Below are 24450 nucleotides of genomic sequence, written 5' to 3' on the forward strand. Positions count from 1 at the left end.
CCTCATTAGCTCCCCAATGGCACCTCTGTGTTTACAACCAAGTACGAAAATTAGGGCTCATAATGATGACCCTGGGAAGGTGTAATTACATTTATCTCATGCTATACAAAAAGGCAGAGAAGAATAAGATTTCTCTTTGAATGGTAAAGATAAAAGTTTGGGCAGGTACATGAATAAATTTTGTGAATTTGGAAAACTGACTTTCATTTATTCAACTAATGTTTTCTCAGCACGTCCTATGCTCTAGATAGTTTCTAAGTGCTGGAGATATAAAAAACAGATACAATCCTTGCCTTCATAGAATGTACAGAATAGTAGGTGAATTGGACATAAATCACGTAGTGTAAATTACCACCATGGTAAGTGCTGCTCTGGGAGGACAGAACATATTGTAACGTCACGTTTATGGCTGATAGGGCTGGTGGGGGAATGTAACTTAAATCCCCAACCAAATAATTTAGACTTACCAAAACAGAGTGTGACTTGAGACCCGGCTGCTTTGAGATGAGCTTTGCATACTCCAGTCTCTCAAATTCTCCAGAGGGAAGGACAGAGAAACACCAACCAAGAGTGTCCATTCCTCTTCTCTTCAGAAACACCTGGGGTGGGAAGTATTGTAAAGGAGAAGTACATAGTGCTGGGAGAATTTATAATCCTGATCAAGGTCTTTAGAAGCTATATTCTCTTTCTTTGCCTTGATTTTTTCATCTGTAAAATAGGCAAACAGGGATGACCTATTATAACTCACGAGTTTGTTGTGAGCTTCAAATGAAGTAATTGGTGTGAAGCGCTTAAGGATGCAATGATTGGAAATTGTAAGCCATATAAACCACTGCTGCTACAGTGGTGGTTGATTGTTTATTATTATTATTACTATGAAGCAATGGTATTTATTTTTGTGTCATGAGGTTGTAAGCTCAATGAGTGCAGGAAATTTGGTTCGCTCACTGCTGTAGCCCCATTGGGGCATGCGTAGGTGCTCAATAAACATTTGTTGAATAAACGCTTTGGGAAAGTGAGTAGGGAAACAGTGTGCAAATGTGCATTCCCACTGGTGCATTGACTGAGGCCAGTGTATCTTGAGAGAACACTGATTTTATTGGGTATGGAATGAATTATGGGGAAAATAATACTAGGCATACATAATTTTACAATTTGAAAAATTTTAGGGATTATCTAATCCAAGATTCTATAGTGGTGAGCAAACATGACCCAACAGAAGAGGTGAAAGGAGATGTCATTTGAAGATAGAGTATTCCCTTTTTCTATTCTTTAATTTGTTTTCAGACATGGTATCTATTTGGGATTTCAAATTATACCGGAGGAACATTTCGGGGTGCTGGTGAGAAGCATGGGTTAAGAAAAGGTGAAAAACTCTGATTTAAAATAACATGCCAGTTGGAAGGTGATGCAATAAAAAAGTGGAAATTTGTACAAAAATATATATATAATGCAGGAAAATTAAATTACAGTAATATAGTTATTTTTCACTCATTCCTGTTTCAGAAGCCATTTGTTCTCCTACCTGTGTTCTAGCTTAAATATGCTTTGCATTGCTTTTCTTACGTGGCTTCACAGCAGAATTTGACCCTTAGGTCTACTTCCTGGTTGTTCAGAGCCTTCTTGCCTTCCACTGTACCACATTGTCTGGCTTTATTGGCTTATTCCATGTTTTCAGCTCTTCCTCGTCATACCACTCCACGTGTTGAACCCCACAACTGTATCAGAGACAAACTCTCATTAGTGCTTCTTTTTACTCTTCCAAACTTCAGTTACTGCCCTATCAGTGCTGCCCCATAGAAAGGTAATGTGAGTCATAATGCAAACTTGACATGTAATTGTAAGTTTTCTAGTAGCCACATTACAAAAGTGAAAAAGAGAAGAAATTAATTTTTATAATTTGTTTAGCCTGATATATCAAAATATTATTTCAACATATCAATATAAAAATTGAGATCTTACATTCCCTTTCATACTGTCTTGGAAATGTAGCATGTATCTTATTTATAGTACATGTCACTTTGCCCTTGCTGTGTCCCAGGTGCTCCATAGACAACATGTGACTAGTGGCTACCACAATGGAACCTGTATGTCTGTAGGCTCACAAATACCAATTATTTGTCTTTAGTCCATAACTTTCACTGGGCTCTAAACCCATGATCCAGTTTCCTAGGAAGCACTTTAGACTCGGCCTGTCTACAACTAAGCATATTCTCTTCCCTTTCTTCCCCCACCCTGCTTAGCCTCCAGTGTTTGCATCCCATGAAAGATGCCTTCATCTACCAAGGATCTGTTCACAGTTCCCCATCATTGCCAGTTCCATGGGCCATGTCACCACCATTTTCTATCTGGGCTATGTTGATAGCCTCCTAACTGCTCTTTCTGCCTTCATTCCTGCCATAACACCATGTTGCTTACAATTCCTACATTGTTCTGATAGTTCCCCCAAGATTTTTTCATAGTTTCCATTGCCTTTGGTATAAAGTCCAAACATGCCTTATTGTATCCATCAAGGGTCACTTCCCTGTCTGCCTTCCGGGGCTTCACCCTCCCCTCTCTCCATTTCAGCCATCTTGGCTTTCCTTCACTTCTCACTCTCACTATTCTCTACCTGGAGCATTCTACCCTCTCCTCTTATGTAGCTAAGTTCATTTTGTCCCTCAGATGGTTTTGGTAGAGAAGTCTTTCACTGCCCTTGGCCTAGGTCAGTGTCCTCTCATCCTCCATAGCTCTCATCACTTGTAAAGCCTTGTATTTGTCTTCTTTACTGGACTGTAACCTCTGAGAAGGGAGGGACTGGGTCCAACTTTTGCTCTGCCATATATGTAGTGTGTAGTAAGGTACCTGGCCTGTAGTCAGTATTTCATGAATATTTAGAGGGATGAATGAATGAAGACATCCAGAAAGAACACAGTATTAAAGTCCTCAGGTTTAATTAACCTTTACCCCAGCATGTGAATAACCTTTGGAACATCCCAGCCTCTGCTTGAATACCTAGTGATAGAAAGTTTACCAACTAGAAGAACATTTCTTCTTTTGAACAAGTCATGATTAAAAAGCTATTTCATTATATATAAGAATTATGTCTTATGTAAGAAAATGGTTTGTAAACTTTAAAGGATTACCCCCCTCAAAAATAAATCCACATGATAGAGTTTGTATTATTCTAAGTATTCCGTTTTAACTTGTCATTGTTGAGCTTGGTTACTAGATGCATCATGAATTTTATTTTCCATTGAAAAACAATGTATATTTTTTCACTCCTGCCAATTATTGTCTACAATAAAGAAATACAACATTGCCACCTCATTTTCATTTTCTATCTTGTTTACATGGGTCTGTGTTTATATGCGTCCATGTGCACGTGTGTATATGTATTGTCTGTCTCTGAAATTAAAAAAATCTAACTAAAATATCCAGTGTTTTCCATTAGGTCTCATTTGTTACACATTTCTACTTTTAAATTACTTCTGAACCACAGAATCTGGCAGGCCTTTTTGGAAGGCATTTGAGGATAACTACTCTATCTGGAATCCAGCCATTTACAGTATTTGGAAGCAAAGAACAAAGCAAAGCAAATTGAGATTTTGTTGAGTGTTTAAAAGTTTTGGAAAGAACAGTTAAAAAGAAATCCTTCATGGGTGGATGTTTTGAAAACACCAAGTTTTCTCAACCTTTAATTTTGTGCATCTGAAAACCAACTTGAATTTGTCTTTAATCCCCTGCTAGTCAGTGGAAAGTAAACAAGCAGAATTGCTAATCCTATATGGCCTTGGAATAATGTTTAAAGGAACAGGATAGTTTAATGGATTAATCACTCTTCTTTACACTATTAGATTCAAATGCAGCAGAGATGCAATACTTGATAATATGTGTCATTCCCGTTCTTTCTCAGGATAATTCACATGTAATTGTCTGATTTTTAGAATGTCTGAAACCTCTTGATAATGTCAAGCATATTGAGCAAGAGTGGTAATGTTGACCTCACACTAATAATAGAGAGGCAGTGGAGGTAAACAGATGTGGACTCAAGTCCTGGCTGCTGTGGGCCGTATTCCAGCTCCTGCTAATAGCAGCTAACATTTATTGAGTGCTGACCAGGTGCCAAACAATGTACTGGGTGATTTAGGTATGTTTTCTCATTCAACTTTGAGGACAATAGTGGTATCTCCCTTTTATAAATTTCAGAGGTTGAGTAACTTGCCAAGTTTACGTAGCTGCCAGTGGAGTTTGAACTTCATTCCTGATGTTTAGCTTTAACGCTCATGCTTTTTTCAGCCATCCTGTCTCTATGTTGTTTAGATTTATTATCTTTGTCGTTACTTATAATTCCAGTATTTCACTATGTTAGATATACTTCTAATCATGTTTTAGTTGACCTGAATATAAGGAATGCATTTTGAGTATTTTCAGGAAGTTTAAAAAACTCTAGCTATTAATATTTCTGAAAATATAAACCTGCAAATGGCCATTTATGTCACTTTAGAGAGAAAGTGGGTAGAAGTTTCTCTTCCTTGTTGTAGTAAGTCAGTCCTAAAAAGATGAATAAGGACTTTAGAACCATTCTTTACATTTTGAATAAAACATGTGTCTATCCATCTTTCTCTAGATATAGCTTATGCGGTAGTTGCCATTCAGCAATTAATTTAAAGCTATGTCAGGAATTGTCACCAACGTTAGTCCTACTTATTATCCTCGAGGGTCAACAAACAGTAATGCAACTGGCCTCAAATTTTTTTTAGTTGAACCGTGGAACACTCTGCAACCTGTCTTTCTATGGAGCAGTTGTAATTTAACCCCAAGATTCTGAATGTCCGGACCTCAAAAGGAGAATAGTACTTATTACATCTTCTTTTTCCTTTGCAATTTTTTTCGAGTGTGTGTGTGTACATGTGAGTTTGTCACTGAGTGGCTCTTGCTACCTAATCTGACCTTTTAAACTTTCTCATATACCTTTAAAATGATTCTTAGGGGGAATTTAATTTGCCATTTAGAGGAAGTTTTAGTTCTAGTTTCAGAAAACATAGGTTGGAATTGTCTGCAAATCACAATGAGAAATCCAGGCTTCATAACCTCCAACCCCACTTCAGACATTGATTTAAAAGAATGAACCTAATAATAATGAATCCCAGGGACCAAAAGCAGGCCAGTCAGAATGGTTGTTCAGGGGAACAGGTTAACCAGTATTCTGACCTCTCTCCCCTTGAAGCTTAAGTAAGTTAAAAAAAAAAAGAGAAAGGTAGGGGAGTGGGGGGGGGGATATCCCACTGCTGCCTTAGGACTTGAATCTATGAGATGTAGAGAGCCTGTGTTTGGGCTAAAATAAAGGGTTAAACCCTCTTACTTAACAGTTCTTTCAATGGCACAGAAAGTGAACTTGAGACAAAATAACAAGGACCAGCAGAATAGAGGACAGCTAAGTTACACATGATAGTGAGGCCATCAGTTTTTGCCTGAGTCCTCTAGAGTTGGCATAATGAGTATCTATCTTTGCTTTGTAGTTTTCAGGGTTTGGGCTGCTTAGTAATCTTTCCTGAGTTTGATTAGGGAAAAGATGCCATGATATTTGATTTAATAATTATTGTGGAGTCAGATGAATTTCATTCTGTATCCAGCTACCATATTAATTTCCAGAATGGGTTATATTTTTCTTTCCAGGATTGGGCTAAAAATCTGCCCTTGTCTTTAATAAACTGAGGAAAGATTACTTTATATCTGAAGTAGTTGCATTAGCAATGGAGTCATTCCAGGCACTTTGAAGTTTCTCATACCCTGTAAGAGATGTCAATTAACCTTATAGCTAAAGCAATTTACAGTAAAAATACAGACAAAACGACTGAAGTAGTATTTCTGTGAAAATCTTACTGTTACTCTTATAAAAATGGTGAGATTTAGAAATAAGATAAAAAAAATTTCACAGTTCTTTAATGCTACTGCACAATAACTGTATGTGTTAATAATAAAGGCATAGCAGGGGATTAGAAGTTTTAGTCACTGCTAATAGCAGTTTAAAAAAATCCCCACAGCAGGTTCAGATATGTGGGAAAGGATTATAGTGAAAGCTCAGCTTAGCTCATAAGGGGCTTATTATGGATCAGCAGATCAGGGCTTCATCAGATATGAAATACAGGTGTATTCTCAGAATTGTTTTACTTTGTGCCACTTGATACCTATCACAATACATGTATGGAGCACTCTACAAAAACAACAGCTCTTGAACCAGTTCTTATCAGGTGTTTATAATGGCTCAGGGCCTTGCACATAATAAATTTCCTATAACTGTTTGTTGAATTAAACAGAGATCTTTCTGAAATGTAATGCTGACCGTCACGCACGTTCGTCCTGAGAACATAGGGCCGTGATTCTGTGTGTGTCTGTCTTATTTATGGTACTAGTTTGAACTATTGTGCTGTGTAGGAAAGCCACTAAGGCCTTTTACCAAAGTACCTGGCTATTCACTGAGCCCTGGCGATGTGACCCTTCTTCAAAGGTCTCAGGCTCTGCCGTTTGACTCCTTGTAGCCATCTTCTTTTGTATCATTAACTCTGTTGTTATCAGTGGGACTGTCTTCAGCAACCCCCCTCATCCCCCTCGGCTGGTTGCTAAACATGTAAAACCAGAGTAAGACAAGTCAGAAGAGGGCAACAGAAGCGACTATGTAAATCCAGTGTGTGAAGTTGTGACCGCAGTATTTTCTTCTCAGGAGTTGTTTTGCTTGTCAGTTGTTTTTGACGATGTTACAAATAGGCAGGATTTGGGTATGCCTCAATTACAAGTGCATGAGTTATTTCCTAGTTTTCAAGTAGTTTTTCTTTAAAAATGAGTAAATATATTAAAATGGTGGTGTTTGTATGTAACGCAAGGTATTTATTTCTGGATAGCCAATGCTGCTTATGTTTGTTTGTTTGTTTTTATTTTTTTATTGATGCATAAGAGCTGTACATATGTTGGGGGTACATGTGGTATTTTCATATATGCATACAATGTGTAATGATCAAACCAGGGCAATTGGGATGTTTATTACCCCAAACATTCACCCCTTTTTATATTGGGAACATTCTAATTCTCCTCCAGCAATTTTGAGCTATACAACAAATTATTATTTATTATAGTTGCCCTACTGTGCTTTCAAACACTGGATCTTAATCCTTTTATCTAACTGTATATTTGTACCCATTAACCAACCTCTCTTCTTCATTCCCTCTCCCTACCCTTCTCAGCCTAGATAACCACCAATCAGCTATCTCCATGAGCTCCACTTTTGTTTAAGTTCCCACATATGAGTGAGAACACAGGATATTTATCTTTCTGTTCCTGGCTTGTTTCACCTAATATAATGCCCTCCAGTTCCATCCATATTGCTGCAAATCACAGAATTTCATTCTTTTCATGGACGAATAATATTCCACTGTTAGTGTCACTTTTTTAAAGTCCATTCATCTGTTGGGCACTTAGATTGATTATGTATCTTGGCTATTGAATAGTTTGGGCTATTGTGAATAGTGCTGCAATAAATATGGGAGTGCAGATATCTCTTTGATACACTGATTCCCTTTACATTGCTGGATTATATGGTATTTCCATCTTTAGTTTTTTGAGGAGTCTCCATATGTTTTCCATAGTGACTGTATTAATTTATATTCCTACCAACAGTGTACAAGTGTTCCCCTTTCTCTTCATCCTTACCAGCAGCTGTTTTTTTTTTTTGGTGTTTTTTTTTTTTTTTTTTGTCTCTTTGATAAAAGCCATTTTAACTGGGATGAGATGATATCTCACTGTGGTTTTATATGCATTTCTCTGATGCACATACATGATGTTGAGCACTTTTTCATACACCTTTTGGTTGGCCGTTTCTTTTGAGAAATGTCTATTCAAATGTTTTGTCCATTTAAAACAACTGGATTATTTGGTTTTTTAAATTGATTTGTTTGGGTTCCTTATATATTCTGATTATTAATCCCTTGTTTCATGGATGGTTTGCAGAAAACCCATTATGTGGGTTATATCTTTGTTGATTGTTTCTTTTGCAGTGCGGAAGCTTTTTAGCTTGGTATGATCCCATTTGTGTATTTTTCCTTTTGTTGCCTGTTCATTTGAGGTCTTACCCAACAAATCTTTGTCTAGACTAGTGTCCAGAAGCATTTTCCTGATAGTTTTTTCTAGTTGTTTCAAAGTTTCAGGTCTTAAATTTAAGTTGCTAATTCAATTTAAGTTGATTTTTTGCATATGGTAAGAGACAGGAGCTTAGCTTTATTCATCTGCATGTACTTACTCAGTTTTTCTAGCACTGTTTATTAAGGAGACTGTCTTTTCCCCGATGTATGTTCCAGGCACCTTTGTCCAAAAATGAGTTAGCTGTAAATGCACGGATTTATCTCTGGGTTCTCTATTCTTTTTCATTGGTCCATGTGTATGGTTTTTTTTTTGTTTTTTTTGTTTGTTTGTTTTTTGTTTTTTAACCAGTACTATGCTGTTGGGGTACTATGGCTTTGTAGTATATTTTGAAGTCAGGTAGTGTGATGCCTCCCCTTCTGTTCTTTTTGCTCAGAATTACTTTGACTAGTCAGAGTCTTTTGTGGTTCCATACAGATTTTAGGATTGCTTTTTTTCAATTCTGTGAAGAATGTCATTGGTGTTTTGATAGGGACATTTTAATGATACCAGTTATTTACATCCATGAGCATGGGCTATCTTCCCTTTTCTGTCTTCTTCAATTTCTTTCATCAGTGTTCGTAGTTTTTCTTGCAGAGATCTTTTACTTCTTTGGTTAAATTGATTCCTAGGAATTTAAATTTTTTTGAGCCACTATAAATGAGATTGCTTTCTTGATTTCTTTTTTAAATTGTTCACTGTTGGCTTATATAAGTGCTACTGATTTTTTGGGATGTTGACTTTGTATTTTGCAGCTTCACTGAATTCATTTGCTGATTCTAACAATGTTTTGGTCTGATTTTTAGGTTCTTAAAAATATCACGTTGTCTTTGAATAAGAATAAGTTGACTTCTTCCTTTCCAAATTGAATGCCATTTATTTATTTCTCATCTAATTGCTCTGGCTAGGACTTATAGTGAAAGGACTTTTTAATTTTTGTTTTTCTTCAAATACTGCAAAAGGAAGTTTGGAAACACTTGTTTTGTAGTTTACAGACAGGCACCAGTGCAAGGTTTGACCCTGAGATGTATTCTGTTTGGCCCCTATGCTTTTATTGTTAATTAAATTAATTCCTAACTTTTAGAACCAAGTTATTTCTGGTATTGGGAGGATGGAAGGATCAGACTGTTCCTTTCAGCATTGTCAGATTTGAATTCCTGCTTGTCCAGAGAAGATACCCTCTTGGGGCTCATGTCTCCAGGTACTGCATTCACCCCATTCTCTATTACTCCTTTGTTCTGAGACCAGGGGTTTGTTGCCATTCAGCAATGGGTTTACCCTCTTCAATCCTGACAACTTTCTTCCTGTATTTTAGCTGCATAAATACAGCTAAAATAATCGTTTGATTTTTGACCTGATTTTTACATGAATAAACCAATCCTAGATAAATCATTAGAAAACTTTTACACCACTGAGAAACTGAAGTGCATGGTAAGATTTCATCATCTCTACTATTTAAAAATAAAAACATTATGTAATTTTCCTTTTTTGGAAATAACATTTTTAAAAATCTCATAACATGTAGCTCTTTAGATATTTTACCATTGATTATCTGTCTGTAACTACATGGTACAATAAAGGGGAACAAGTTGGTAACTTTAGTGATTTTCTTCTAAGATAGTTGTTAACACTGTAGAAATAACAGGAATTTCTGAAAGGAAAATGAATTTTGTGAGTTACATTATAGTTTTTCTGTTCCTTATAATGAAGGGAAGCTTTCCTTTTTGAGAACAAATCCTATTCCTAAATAATAACAATAATTGAAGAGTCATATATTGGCTAACTCTCTGTGACCTGTACGTATGGCATTTAATCCACATAGTACATTAGTGAGACCCATTTTATTTAATCCCAATGCTACAGATAGGGAAAAAATTAGGTATGTAAAGTTTAGGAAACCTTACACTGGATCACAAAACTAATGAGAAATTCAAGATATGAAGTACAGGTTTTCCACCATCTATACCATTTTTCCAAAATTAAAAGGAGAAACATCCTTTCTTCTACTTCCTTTTCCCAAAAAACAAAAACAGAAAGTGAAGTTCCATTTGTATACTGAAATCATTGCATTATAAGTGTGCTAATGAGGATACAGATTTTCTTTGTCTGAAATGTTAGCTTATTTTAGAAATGTACCATATATTTCTACTCATCGACAGGAGCCTTTTTAACATTAATGTTACTTTCAGTTGTTAAAAGAGAGCCAAACCTAAATATTTACCCCATCTTGAAACCAAAGCTTATTAGACCAAATTAAATCCTTTTAACAAAATAGATAAATGTTTAAACTTAGCAGCAAATCTTGATTGTTAAATATATTTGAAACTTAATACATTAATAAAAAGAACTTTTCTTCTTTATGTTTCAACTTTGTAGCATCCCTGCTTAAAATTTGATAAACCAACCCTAAACTGTAACTTCTATATCAGAAATGGTAATGTGAATGTCAGGAATAATAAAATAATCAGAATGCCATATGAACCAACAGTCAACTTGACTTAGATTTGAAAGGGAAGAATATTCTAATCATGTGTTCATTTTGAATAGTTTCTCATTTTTAAAAGTAAGATATCCTTATTGTAGAAAAAAGAAACAATATCCCCTCTTCCCATGCCACTGAAAAAGAAGAAATAGCAGCTATTGGCATTTGATATATTTCCTCATAGACTTTTTTCCTGTGTGCTTTAAAACAACAACAATATGTGTTATATTTTCATATATTTTTGTATTCTGCCTTTTTCCTCCATAACATTACAGTATGAAAACTTCGTGGCTGGATGTGGTGGCTCACGCCTGTAGTGCCAACATTTTGGGAGGCCACAGTGGGAGGAACGCTGGAGCCTAGGAATCCAAGACCAGCCTGGGCAACATGGCAAGACCCCATCTCTACAAAAAAATGTAAAAAATAAGTCAGGCATGATGGCATACGCCTGTAATCTCAGCTACTCATAAGGCTCAGGCAGGAGGATTGCTTGAGCCTGGGAGTTGGAGGCTACAGTGAGCCATGATCATGACACTGCACTCAGCCTGGGCAACAGAGTGTGACCCTGTCTCAAGGAAAAAGAAAAAAACAAAACAACATTTCTTGGCATAGTTATGTTTTTATACCATTTTAATTGTTAGGTAATACATATGATTCTTAATCCACAAACTAGGCTATGTAAGATGCCTGTACTTGCTTTCATCCAAAATCTAGAAAACTCTGCTCTGTCAGGTTAGGGAGAGGGATGTTCAGTTTCTCAGATGTAGCTTACTTCTCCTGGGGCCTTGCAAAGATTCCGTGATGTGTGTGTGTGAGGGTCTTACATAGCACTGTGGAGGCCCCCAATTATGCTCTTGCCACTAAAGTTCCCATTATCCAAGCCGCCATTTATCCCATTTATCCAAGTTCTCATTTATCCAAGTTCGGCTAAATTATACCAATTTAGCTGAACACATTGGGCACCCTGAAGTACTTGAGCTCCTTCGGAGTTTGATGGCTCCATGTCTTTGGTGCCCTCCTGGGCATGAGAATCCTGTCAGATCTGTGACCTCTGGAGCTCGGGGCTCTGCCTGCATAGTCCTAGCATGTAGCCCTTTTTCCTAGAGTGCCACCACTGCCTTAGGCCTTCCTTATTCTTGACATAGATCTCGTTAATGCTGCCATTATCCTGCAGCTCTCAAAGGCGTGCTTCCCTTGCCACCCATGGGAACACTTGGTCTGATCCCTTCTAGGAGCACAGGCTGCCAGAAGATGTCAGGAAGTCAGGTTGTCTGTGAGCGACAGCTCTCTCTGACTCTGAGACACTGTCCCTCAAGGCAAGAGAGGAAAATAGCATGCTTGGCCTTTGGGGAGAAAAGGAATTAGAGGATGGCCACAAAACAAAAATCAATAACTTCATAAGTTATTCAATCTCAGTTGCATAGTATACTGTGGTTTTGCATGATATACTTGGGTATACTATGGTTTTCTAACCATTCCATTTTCTCTAACTGTTTTTTCATTGTTTTTTGTGTTGTAAATAACACTACCGTGAACATTTTTGTGTATAAACATTTTTCTCCATTTATGATTTTCTTAGGGTAAAGTCTCAGAAGTAACATTATAGGTTACAAAGGTTTTTTTTTTTTAATTACTTTTTAGACACATAACCAAAATGTTCTCTAACCCTGAAATTGAAAACTGACTAGAACATTCCAGGGGGTACAGCTGTGTAGTGAGGAGGGCAGCCTTTCAAAGTCATTTTCTTTTGCAAGTTTTTAAAAATAATGAATATTCAAGCAGTTCTAATATTACTTTAAATAAATTTTACCAATGTAGCCGAACACACTGGGCACTCTGAAGTACTTGAGATGATGCTCTCAGTGGATGATTCGGTGGCTGCCGTTGTGTCCAGACTGAACAGTAGTTCTTCTGCGGGCGGTCACTCCTGTAGTTTTACCTGCTTGGGATGTGGCCCCCATCTGTGCGTGTCTACAAATTTTCTCATTACAACGAGAAACTCCTATTTAGTTAAACATTCGTTTAGTATTTACTTTAATTCTTTCACAGTCATCTACTTTGTAAATTTACATATCTCATAGATGTTTATAAATAAATACAAAAGTCAATGATCAAACTTAAATGGTACATTGCTAACATCCACCAGGTTTAATCCAGCTATAATGGGAAAGCATTAAAATCACTTGGTCTGTTACCAGTTGTTATGGGCTGAATTATCTTCTCCCACCCCAACTCCCGCCCTAATTCATAGGTTGAAATCCTAACCCCTAATACATCAAATGTGACCTTGTTTGGATATAAGGCCATTGCAGATGTAATTAGTTACAATGAGGTCATACTGGAACAGAGTGGCCCCTAATCTAATAGACCTGGAGTCTTTATACAAAGGAGAAATTGGGACACAGATACCCACAGAGCGAGAATGCCATGTGAAGATGAAGGCAGAGATTAGAATGATGCAGCAGAAGCCCAGAAGGCTAAAGATTGCCTGCAAAACACCAGAACGAGGAGGGAAGCATGGGGCAGATTCTCCCCTGTAACTCTCAGAAGGAAACCAACCCTGCCAACATCTCAAACTCGGACTTCTAGCCTCCAAAACAGACAATACATTCCTGTAGTTTAAGCCACCTTGTTTGTGGTACTTTAAGACAGCCCTAGCAAACTAATACACTAATTCTAGAATGTTTTAAGATAATCTGTTTGATAGCTGCAGACACTTTTTTTGTTTAACCTTCTACATTGGTTGTTCCTTTTCTTTGCCATCTAGAACATATTATGGTCACATCAATGCCAAAATTAGTTGTGTGTACTTCCTCATTTGTGTAAGTTTGTTTGTTTGTTTGTTTTTGAGATAGCGTCTCGTTCTGTCACTCAGGCTAGAGGGGAGTGGCTCAGTCTCTGCTCACTGCAACCTCCAATTCTTGGTTTAAGCATTTCTCCTACCTCAGCCTCATGAGTAGCTGGGATTACAGGCAAGTACCACCACACTTGGCTAATTTTTGTAATTTTAGAAGAGATGGGGTTTTGCCATGTTGGCCAGGCTGATCTTGAACTCCTGATATCAGATGATCCGCCCATCTAGGCCTCCCAAAGTGTTCGGATTACAGGCGTGAGCCACCGCACCTGGCCTGTTTGTGTAAGTTCTATAGCCTTGAAAGATGCTTTAAGCAAAATTTTTTTTGTGCTTTTGTACTTTCTGTAAATCAAAGCCTCTCTCATTTTATCCATAAATGTTTCTAGTATTATTCATAATTTTCCTGAAAGCTTGTGTAATCTTTATGCTTAAGTCAGTTATGGTACTTCATGACATCTGGTTGTTGGCAAGTCCACCTTATTTTCTGTCATATTCTCCAAAGTTATTTCAACTTCACAATTTGTTTTCTAATTATCAAACCATATTCTCAGTTGAAAATAAATTTTAAATTTATTTTTAAATAAACTTTGTCTAATTGAAAGTAGAAATAGCATGGTTTTTGTCCAGACTTTCCGAGCTAGTTTTTAAAAAAAGCTAGTTTTGTGGGCTTTCTAGGACCAACTTTGAAATGACTAATACCAGCTTTTTTATTCTCACAGACTAGGACTGGTCCAGTGGGCAGGGTCCTAGACACAGTCTGTTCTTATGACAAAAACTTGTCTGGCTCACTTTGAAACAACCTGTGCACTAATACTACTTTTCTTGATTTTATATCAGCTAGGGGTAGGTTCAGGTAGATACAGAAAAATTGTGGTTTAAATAACGTTTTTCTCTCATGTAGAAGAACTTAGGAGGTGGCTGTGTGGGACTAGTATGTGGGACTTTGCATAATCTTTGGAGACTCATGGTCCTTCCAACTTTTCGTTCTTCAATCACTAGAGATTTTAAAGAGACTTTCTGGAAGTTCCAGGAGATAGCTCTGCTTATCTGCTTATATCTTATTGGCTAGAACTTAGTCACATGGTTATATCTAGCTACAAAGGAAACTGGTAACTGTAGTCTTTTAGGTAGGCAGCAAAGTGCCCAGCTTAAAATCAGAGAGTTTTTTTTTTTTTTTTTTCCCTAGGAATAAGAGGCTAGTTATTAGAGATCAGTTGATGATACAAAAATGAGAACTTTTCTGTTCATAACATAGAAAGATTTTCTTTTGTTGGTTTTTGTTTTTTCTGTAGCCCAGGCTAGAGTGCAGTGGCATGCTACGTTCTTGGCTCACTGCAACTTCCATCTCCCGGGTTCAAGCAGTTCTCCCACCTCAGCCTTCTGAGTAGCTGGGACCACAGGCACATATCACCACGCCTGGCTAATTTTTTATTTATTTATTTTTTTTTTAAGTAGAAAGGGGGTTTCTCCATGTTGCCCAGGCTGGTCTTGAACTTCTGTGCTCCAGCCATCTGCCCACCTCGGCCTCCCAAAGTCCTGGGATTACAGGCTTGAATCACCGTGTCCAGCCAGAAAGTTATTTTCTATCCAGAGTGTGTGTGTTGTTATTTTTTTAATGAAAAATACACAAAATTAAGACACATGGAAAAGTAGGGATTTTATGTATAGCCTTCTGTCGAAACACACATACACATACACACACTAACACACCCTCCAAAAGAACCCTTTGGAAGAAAATCTAAACTTTCTCCAAAGCCAAATCAAATTGATATTCCATAAAGACGTACTACTTGTATCCCATGACTACCTCTAACACTCCATTGCACCATGTGGCATTTGTAACACCAGTATCTCAGTGTGAGAGACAAGGCTCTAAGGTTACCTAGAAATATTAGCCTAGTCTTGCTATGCATGCGAGATGTTTTGACTAAGATGTTTTGCAGATGTTAGCATACTAAGGACAATCTGATAGCCATTTTGGTACAGAGCATTTTGACACAAATAAAAAGGCAAAAGCAAGCAAACCTCTCAGTGATAACTATTGCTAAGAAAAGTTTGTGTATGTTCTTCCAAACTTGATAAATGGGAGGGATGTATATTCATAGAGATATCATCTAAGTATTAGGAAAACAAGACATTCCCAGTCGATTTGTACATCAAAGGTTATATTATAATGGTTTAAATTTTAAAGCAGAAAATGTCCTCCTAAAAGATTGAATCTATTTACGTTACCAGAAGTAGCGATTGTTATGAGTACTATAATCTCAGGCAAAAAATGAGTTAGTTATTATTTGCAGTTATTTGTTGCCATGATTATGTGCTTGCATAGATTTATTGCACATATTTCTTTTTCTGAGTTTTATTTAGATATAATTCACATACTATACAATTCACTCAGTATTCATTTCAATGATTTTTAGTATGTTCATTATCACAATACTTCTTTTTAATAGTTTTATAAAGATATTTTGCATTAATACTATTTTCAAGTTTGTAAGTATCTTTAGGATTTCTGGTTTTAGAAGATTCTTTCCAATTCAGAGTTTATGGGATGATTCTCCTAAATTTCCTTTTAATACTCTTATAAACCATCAAACTTTTAGAATTTTTTAAAACAAATAATGTAGAAAGCAGATAGTCTTTTTTTTTAATTTATTTTTTATTATTATTATACTTTAAGTTCTAGGGTACATGTGCATAACGTGCAGGTTTGTTACATATGTATACTTGTGCCATGTTGCTGTGCTGCACCCATCAACTCGTCAGCACCCATCAACTCGTCATTTACATCACGTATAACTCCCAATGCAATCCCTCCCCCCTCCCCCCTCCCCATGATAGGCCCCGGTGTGTGATGTTCCCCTTCCCGAGTCCAGGTGATCTCATTGTTCAGTTCCCACCTATGAGTGAGAACATGCGGTGTTTGGTTTTCCGTTCTTGTGATAGTTTGAAAGCAGATAGTCTTATTGCACGTCTTCAACCTTGTGAGATGGAGCTGTGAAGAAGAATGAATGAGCACCAAGGTGAGAGTTGAGTTTTTCTTATTACTCAGTGATAAGAGATGGTACTTGGTATGTGAGAAGTTCAGATGTCCTCTGTAAGATGTTATGGTTCATCTTATTACACCCTTTGTTCATCTGGATGTAAAACATCAGAATATAGATACTATCTCCCTTCACATTGTCACTGCTCCTCTTTACTAGGAAGCTGCTTCTTTCTGTTTCCAAAATGAAAGTCTATGCATATATATTTATGGAAATGACAGTTTTTCATAGGATTTGTAGAATTTTTACGTAAGTGTAGAAGAAAAAGTTCAATTTAAACTGTACTTTGAAACTTTGTAGATATATAATTTATGTAACTTTCATCCTGGGAATACCTCTGATATGTAAGTTTTCTAATTGATGTGTCTTTATTATTTGAATGGGGAGAATTACCTTGGTCATTAAATGTAGTATTTACACTTGAAAGGCATTGTTGCCTGTTTATACTGCACCATTATGTTGATGGATGTAGCCCTATGAGGGGATTTTCCTAAACTCTTGCTCTGCAGATTCCTTTCACGCTTGGGAAATCTTTTTCCGTATTCATTTTAGTTTTCCTTTTATCCCACCTGCTGCTTTTTTCTTATAAGAAGAAAATGTCAAAGATTTCTAGGTATAACTTTTACTACTAGCCAAATGACATATTTTTTCCTTTTGCACTTGTCAAGAAACCGTATGGATGACAAAGTTTGGGATTAGAGCTCTTTCTGTTGACCCATTTTGGACAATATATGTATTTCCTTTATATACTGAATTAGTCAATTTGCATTACTGGAAAGGAATACTTGAGACAGGGTAATTTTATAAAGAAAAGAGATTTAATTGGTTTATGGCTCTGGAGGCTGCACAGGAAGCATAATGCCAGTATCTGCTTCTGGTGAGGGCGTTAAGAAGCTTAAAATCAAGGTGGAAGGTGAAGGTAGAGCAGGTGAGTCACATGGCAAGAGCTGGAGCAAGACAGAGGGGGAAGGACCCAGGCTTTTAATCATCCAGATCTCCTGGACTCGCGCATCACCAAGGGAATGGTGCCAAGCCATTCATGAGGGATCTGCCCCCATGATCCAGACAACCTCCCACCAGGCCGCAACTCCAGCACTGGGGATTACATTTCAGCGCAAGATTTGGAGGGGACAGATAATCGAAAGTATATCATATGCGATATGTGTAAACCTTTGAATGTAAAGTCAAATGGGAGAACAACAGTGTAATTCATAGTGTGTGGGGGCCAGAGGCCTCGTCAATTATGAAACCTCAACTTGTGTGGTTTGTAGATGCCTATTGAGAATGGATTCCAACCTGACGTGTGTTGTGGGGCTTTCATTAGGATTAATTAGTTACTATTTGCTGAGTGTTATGAAGACAAAAAGCGTGTCAAGGTGTTAAAAGGCATGTTATTTTTTTCTACTTACATTAACACCAAAATATTTTCACATTAGTGCGAAACATAGGCCTACAGGTTAAAATTAAAAGTGTGTGGCATATTCTTTAGTCTTTCCTTACTAAAATCAGTGAAAGAAAAATATTTACAGGATATAAAAAGACTACATTTTAATGTCTAAATTGGGTTGCCCCTGCTTGTCACAGAAAGAGGACTGTATTCTAGGATGCTATAATATTGGCAAGGAGAGAGCCTGCTGGAACCTCTGTGAATCACTGGGCTATAAATCGATAAAATAGAGCTGGTTATTTCATTGGGACTTTGGATGGACCGGTTGTGCTTCTAAGGTTGTAATTCATAGTGTGTGGGGGCCAGAGGCCTCATCAATTATGAAACCTCAACTTGTGTGGTTTGTAGATGCCTATTGAGAATGAATTCCAACCTGACGTGTGTTGTGGGGCTTTCATTAGGATTAATTAGTTACTATTTGCTGAGTTTTATGAAGACAAAAAGCGTGTCGAGGTGTTAAAAGGCATATTATTTTTTTCTACTTACATTAACACCAAAATATTTTCTAGATGCACGATTAACTTTAGAAACCCCCAGTTGAATTTTCAACTCAGTCGTTCATTTTTTAAGTACTTATCTCCAAAATAGCTTTGCAGAAGTGTTGACATTGTTGTAGTGCAGCCTCCCTGGCTGGTCAGAAATAGATACCAGCGGATCATTAGCCAGACATGGAACTGCACGAGTGATTAGAGTGAACAACCCATTCAGTACCTACTTGTGACTTAGGTTTCAAGTTAAACTAACATGTTTAGTTAAAACTTCTCCAGTTAACAGATTAAAGTTCACGGAAAAATCACTCCGTATTTTTAACTGGGCGAATCGTTGCCTTTAGTATTATTCAGAATTCAAGTCCATCATCTTGGGCAAATTGCTTAAACGTTGTCAACTTTAGTTTCCTTACCTATAAAATGTAGAAAGTCCTGATAACTTTTAAAGTTTTTGCAGAAGTTGCATGAAGCTGTTGTATGTGAATGTCTACATGGTGGATGTTTAACAAATGGCAGTTGTACTTTTTCCTTTTATTATTACTTAAAAGCATTACCATTTAACAAATAATCTTGTAATGAAAAATGTGTACTGTGGAAAAAGCAGTGAAGTTTTACAAGGAAACAAAAAGTGTAGAATCTGTAAGTAATGTCAATGAAAGAAATCCTAATTGTTCTTTGAATGACTTAGAAAATGAAGATGTTCCATTTTAGATGATTTGTATAAAATTAAGAGTTAGGGGCTTAAGTGCATTGAAAAAATAAAGGGGCTGTTATATAATACATATATATGTGTGTATATATATGTACATATGTATGTACATATATGCATGTGTATATACATATATATTCACTTTAGTGCATTCTTAAATTGAATCAGTGGCAGAGAAGGAACAGAAAAGAAAGATGCATAAAGGATAAATATACAACACTCATAGTTCTTACATTGGAAAATTCTGTCAACCTCATGCCCTTGGGTGTAGAGGGGTATCACTGTGCTCCTCCATTCACCAGGGGCCCCATGCACCCTGGAGTCTCACACTCAGGCCGGTTTCGTCATGTATGTGACCAGTTTCCAGGCCCCTGAAGGCGTTTGCAATTTTGACCTATGACTGACCTTCCTCACATCATCTTATTTTCTAGTTTTTAAAATAATTTAAGAGGTTTTAGGTGTCTACAGTGGTAATGAATGAAAGGGAAGAAAATAACGTCGTTTTATCATCAAGAAATCTAGCAGAAGTGTGTTTGGAGACTCAGTGAACCTGCACATTGAAGTCTGGCTTTGAAATCACCAAGAATTCATTTGGACTCAGAAAGCCCTGGGTTAGAATTTGTGCTTCACCGTGTACTGGCTGTGAGGCTTTGAATAAATTCTTTAAGCCAGCACAGCCCCAGGCTTATTGGTGGTACTTAACCTGCTATTAATTTCTTCCCTTTGTTAATTGAGAGTTGAATACAGTTCTGTATTAATGATGACCTCTTTACTAATCAGACCAAAGGATACGAATGTAAGAATCTAGATTGGCTGGGTAGGTAACTCCTGAATACAGAGCAGAGGAAGAAGCTTGGTTGCTGTTACTCAGAAGAGGTCTTTTGAGGGGGACATGGTGAGGTCTCCTCTGATTCCCTTTATGCCTACCTGAGTTGGTCACCATTTCTGTTTCTTTGGCAGGGGAAGACCAAGGAAGATGCTAAGATCTACTTGAAAGTCAGGGCTTTGGCTTTGTATCTTTTCTCTCTTTTGAACATAATTGTGTCCACCTTGCAAGAATGAGAATTTGTGAAGTTTTCATGTGGGGAGCAGATCTGTCTTGTGTCACATGAATGCCTTTCTTTCCCCTACGCATACCTTCTTCCCATGCTGATTCCTCCTCCTCTACCTCCTTCTTCACTCCACTGCATTGGGAAATAAAATCTGCAACCACTTCATGCCACTGTACTATGTGGGTTTATGTTGCTGCAGGCAAAGAGGGCAGGAGAAAGATCCATTCCTCGCGCAGCTGCTGCCACCTCTTTCCTCATCACTCCAGTCATTGGTTTAGCAAATGTGGAGCCTTGGCTACAAATGGCCGAGTCCTGGCAGCAAGCCGGTGTTGAAGTAAACCCAGAGCTCCTGGGCCCCTCTGTTGCCTCTGGAAATGGACAAGCTGGGGCATAGTATTAAGGCAACAAAAGACAACTGCAAAGACTAAAATCTCCCCATGAGAAGAAAGAGGCTTTAAGGGCTAAGGATAGGAAAGCACCTTGCCATTAATATGCAGGTGGACATGCTGCTATCTGGTTAAGCTGTATAGCCCTGGATGTAGGTCAGAGGGTGTATGTGAGAGGGCAGATATAAGGGAACCAGAGAGAGTAAAGTCAAGCAGGTTAAGTCTGTGCTGAGAGATGAGACCAAACAATTTCATCTCAGCTTGGTAGTAGCACTAATACATCAACTGCTAGCAAGAACAACAATTTGCATTTAATTGCTGTGACAGCATGAACCCACTCTGTTCAAGCCCCTTTGTTCAAGCATATGCACTACTGTTCCATCACTCTTATCACTTCCTGTAGTAAAATCATTAGGAGGTTGTTGCAGAGGGACTTTAGGAGCTCCAGTGCCTGGAAGTTATCAACTGATTACTGACTATGGGGAAGAACAGGCATTCCAGAAACCATCACTGCCGTACCTTTGGAGGTGCTCCAGAATACACTGTTGCCACAGTAATTGTCCCCAGGATCCGATTAGGGTTTGTTTCTGTTTTTGTTTTTAGATTGAGACTGTATAAGATTGAACTCGCATTTCAGGATTCACTTGTCCTCAACCAAGATAGTTACATATCCATAATTTTAAACTGTACTTTTAAAACCTCCCCTCCAATTTTTGATGTTTCAGAAATTGAAATATTTCTTTCTGTCAATAAGAACATAATACAGGTTTCTTTTTTTTCCAGACGAATCAACGACACATTATATCATTAATCATAACTTAGAATTGAGGAAATAAGATATTTTTATTTATATTCCTGTTGAGCTATACCGATTATTGAAGATTAATACCCTAACTCCACTCACATCTTTTTCCAATTTAATTTTAATTTCTTCCCATTATGTAATGTGTACTTATGTAGATCTGAAAATCTAGAACTGAATAATCAAAAATAATTCTTATTCAACTGTGGACTTTTCTTGGATGGTATGTCCATAAAGAAGAATTTAAAGTATTATTTTAGATCTTTTAAAAATTATGTTTTATAAGTATATTTTAGTGGTATTTGTATTACTGAGCTCTTTGAAGTTTTCTTTTCTATTAATTTACACAGCAGATTAATTTTTTAGAAAAAAACAAAAATATTTAGCTGTGAGCATTAGCCAATGGAATACTTAAGCCCTGTGGCATTAGCTTCCTTCATGAAAAGAAGACATTGTTAGTAGTGGTGAAGCTTCACCATCACAAAGGTTAACTCTGTCAGTCCTTATCTCTAATGTATCATTTAAATTTATATGATATCTAACAGTTGGTGTCAAAATCCTGCAAACCCTAAAGAAAAAAAACTTGAAGAGTTGGACTTTTAAAGATTGACAGCTTGCATACCATTAAAACAAAAAAATAATGGGCAATAATAAAACACTAGCCTGGACCACCTCTAGCTATGTGTCACCTTTTCCTTTCCTCTGAAGAAAGCTCTCACCTTGGAACACGACACTGGCAACTTTAAACTGTACGAATAGCTTATACAGATGCTTCGAAAATTTTTATTTTTTGTTTTATTTATTATTATTATTTTTTTGAGATAGAGTCTTGCTCTGTTGCCCAGGCTGGAGTGCAGTGGCGCGATCTTGGCTCACTGCAAACTCCACCTCCTGGGTTCATGCCATTCTCCTGCCTCAGCCTCATGACTAGCTGGGACTACAGGCACCCAACACCACGCCCGGTTAATATTTTTTATGTATTTTTAGTAGAGACGGGGTTTCACCGTGTTAGCCAGGATGGTCTCGATCTCCTGACCTCGTGATCGGCCCGCCTCGGCCTCCCAAAGTGCTGGAATTACAGGCATGAGCCACTGCGCCCAGCCCAAAAAATATTTTAAAATGAAACATCTAAACGTTTAAAATGAAACAGCTGTAGTTTTTACCCCAGCCTGATCTTGCTGGTTGAATTTCATGTTAAAATTGAATTATAAGTTAACAATTAAGTATATTTGTGGGGATCAAATTATTTGTCCCCAAACTTCTTAACAATGGTGTGATTCACTGAACAGAATTAAAAACTTATAGAATCTTGATAAATGCATCCAAACTAGCACATGTGTGTGTGTATCTCCTACTTAATGGAAAAAACAAAACAAGATCTTAGATAACATCTACTGTAAGCATTCACCCCCAATATACTAAAGGATAATCAATCATTTGATTACATAGATAAGGGGAGGTATGTGGTTTTGTTGATACAGTCATTGGGGAAAAACTTACCATTTGCTACCGGCTGTGTACCTAACAGTAATAGAAGTCTGGGTTTTCTCTTCCTGATGAATAAATTATGTATGTTTAAATCTGTTTTGATCTTACCCTTTTTATGTAGTAACACACTTGGTAGATGATGATCACATGTATGAAATACCTCTACTGTCAGGAGAGAATACTCAGATTTCAAGCAGCATTACTGCACATTAATGTAATGTCATAACTTCATGCTAGCCTTACATCCATTTCTTTCTCACTGATCTACAGCTTACCTAGATGTTGAGGCAAACAACAGGCACAAAGTACTAGAGATTAAAAAAAGAGAAAAGTTAAAACACACATACACAGAGGCTGCTCTGCAACTTTAGTTACTTTGCTTATTTTTCTCCCACCTGTTGTAATTTTGGTGAATTGTAATATGTAGTATGTAAGGACATCATTTTGCAGATGAGGATACAAGGCCCAAGATGTCTTCTCAAAGTTATGAAGCTATTTGGTAGCAAAGCCGAGAGAACTTTGTGCGATGAAAATGTGTGATTATTTTTGTACTCTCCCCACACCACACACACAGACACACACACACACACACACACACACACATACACTCTGTCTCTCTCTGTTTCTCTCTCTCTCTTTCTCTCCCTCTCTCTCCCTCTTTCTCTCCCTCTCTCTCCCCGCTATGCTCCTTGCTTAGTTATAGCAACAGATCTCATGATGTTTGTATTAGATAATTTTCTTTTTTTTTCTTTTTTTTTTTTTTTTTTTTTTTTTGAGACGGGAGTCCGCTTGTCGCCCCAGGCTATGCAGTGGCCAGGATCTCAGCTCAACGCAGTTCACTTCTCCTGTTCATGCCATTCTCCTGCCTCCCAGCCTCCAAAGTAGCTGGGACTACACATGCCCCACCACCTCACTTCTGGCTAGTTTTTGTATTTTTAGAGACGGTTTCACTGTGTTAGCCAGGATGGTGGATTTCTCCTGACCTGATCCCACTTCCATCTTAGGCCTCCCAGTGCTGGGATTACAGGCTTGAGCCACCGCGCCCGGCTAGAGAATTTTCATGATCAATTTATGGTTATACGAATGATCCAGTCATTTGTAGATATGCCTCTAATATGATACTGGTTTCTCTCATGCCCATGTAATTTGTAAAGCAATGTTTGATTTTTGTCACAGATATTTTGCCATGTCTTTACTGGTTTGCAGTGAGTGAATAACAAAAAAGATTTCTATGATAGTTGTTAAGGTAGACAGGATGATTCTTCTCCCCATCCCCAGCTTTTCTGAGACATAATAAATAAAAATTGTACATATTTAAGATATGCAATATGTTTTGATATAACATGAGTACCACAATAAGGCGAATTAATATATCCATCATCTCATGTGGTAATCAGTTTGGGTTTCTTTTGATGGTGAAAACACTTAAGATTTACTCTCTTAGCAAATTTCAAGTATACAATACAGTGTTATTAACTGTAGTCCCCATGCTGTATACTAGGTCCCTGGAACTTATTTAACTTATAACTGAAAGTTTGTACTCTTTG

General features: G+C 37.4%; 1 protein-coding gene across 3 annotated transcripts in view; it reads left to right on the forward strand.

The window, feature by feature from the left end:
- Positions 1–24450, forward strand: part of NR3C2 (nuclear receptor subfamily 3 group C member 2) — a 363688-nt gene that overhangs the window by 95328 nt on the left and 243910 nt on the right. The gene's annotated exons all lie outside the window — the stretch shown is intronic.

This window comes from Papio anubis, chromosome 3, assembly GCF_008728515.1.
Source record: "Papio anubis isolate 15944 chromosome 3, Panubis1.0, whole genome shotgun sequence".
NCBI classification, from domain to species: domain Eukaryota; kingdom Metazoa; phylum Chordata; class Mammalia; order Primates; family Cercopithecidae; genus Papio; species Papio anubis.